The sequence below is a fragment of the Vombatus ursinus genome, unplaced genomic scaffold, assembly GCF_900497805.2.
Source record: "Vombatus ursinus unplaced genomic scaffold, bare-nosed wombat genome assembly UNPS02015035.1, whole genome shotgun sequence".
Lineage (NCBI taxonomy): Eukaryota > Metazoa > Chordata > Mammalia > Diprotodontia > Vombatidae > Vombatus > Vombatus ursinus.
In genome coordinates this window covers 2,161,901-2,162,833 of record NW_020954813.1, presented here as the reverse complement: position 1 = coordinate 2,162,833, position 933 = coordinate 2,161,901, and the positions used below count along the sequence as shown (strand labels likewise).

The following is a 933-nucleotide window of genomic DNA, read 5'->3' as shown; positions in this document are numbered from 1 at the left end:
GGCAGATTAGCCAGACAAAAGTGGAGTGTGTTTGTATAGGAAGTTAACAGGCGTCCTAAAGTTCAATGATCTATTATTCTGGCCGGTGTCCTGAAAACCCAGAGAAAACACTCATTGATCTTCAGAATGAAATGAGATTTGGAACAATAATGGGAATGGCCGTCACCACAATGGCATGTGAAAGGTGCTGTTTAAAAAATCCGAAAAACCAGTTTCGCAACTTTACGCACTGCACTCTTTCCCTCTCTCCCTCTCCCCCCACTCCCATCCTCCATCCCCCTTTCCCCTCCCACCCCCACTCTTTCTATTTCCCTTTGCCCCCTCTCTCTCTCCCTCCCTTTCAGGAAACTGAAGTGTCCCCAACTTGAGCTCCAGCTGCACTTCCCAGAGTTGGGCATGACATGGGGGTAGGGGGCTCCGGGGGGCGGGAGCCTCCCTGCCAGCTAACTTGCCCACACTGCTTCTGCTCGTCGTCCTGCCTCCACTGCTTGGGGCTGGGGGCGAGGCGGTGGGGTAAATGACCCTCATTTGCTAGAGGCCAGATGCGTGTGGAGGTGGGGGGGGGAATAGGCGGAGGCTGGGGCGGGGAGTTGAGAGTGGGTGGGTGGGAAGGAGGGAATCGCAGTGCAGAGCCTCTCTCGCTACAAGACTTTTGACAGTCTCCAAGCTGAAGTTGTCAGTGTTGGGCTATTCTGCAAAGTTGAGAGGGAGCCTCCTGGATTCGGATCCAAGCCCTGGGAAAAGTGTTTGTGAAAGAGGGTCTGGTTTGTGCCCCTTCCTTCCTCCCTCGCCCTACCATTGCTGACCTTACCTCTCCAACTTGTCCCTTACTTACCAGCAGCCCTTTGGGGAAAGGAAATTGGGACCTTCTTGCGCGCGCGCACGCACACACACACACACACACACACACACACACACACACACACACACACA

At 54.3% G+C, this 933-nt stretch overlaps 1 protein-coding gene across 2 annotated transcripts in view; it reads left to right on the top strand.

The window, feature by feature from the left end:
* LOC114031069 (LIM domain transcription factor LMO4) overlaps positions 1-933 on the top strand; it is a 17,594-nt gene that overhangs the window by 2,374 nt on the left and 14,287 nt on the right. The window contains exon 1 of one of the 2 annotated variants that reach the window (XM_027846087.1): positions 669-759. The exons of the other annotated variant lie outside the window; for it this stretch is intronic. The gene's annotated coding sequence lies outside the window, so the exon portion shown is untranslated. Of the gene's footprint in view, positions 1-668; positions 760-933 lie in introns of those variants that run through there. 2 annotated transcript variants of the gene reach the window in all.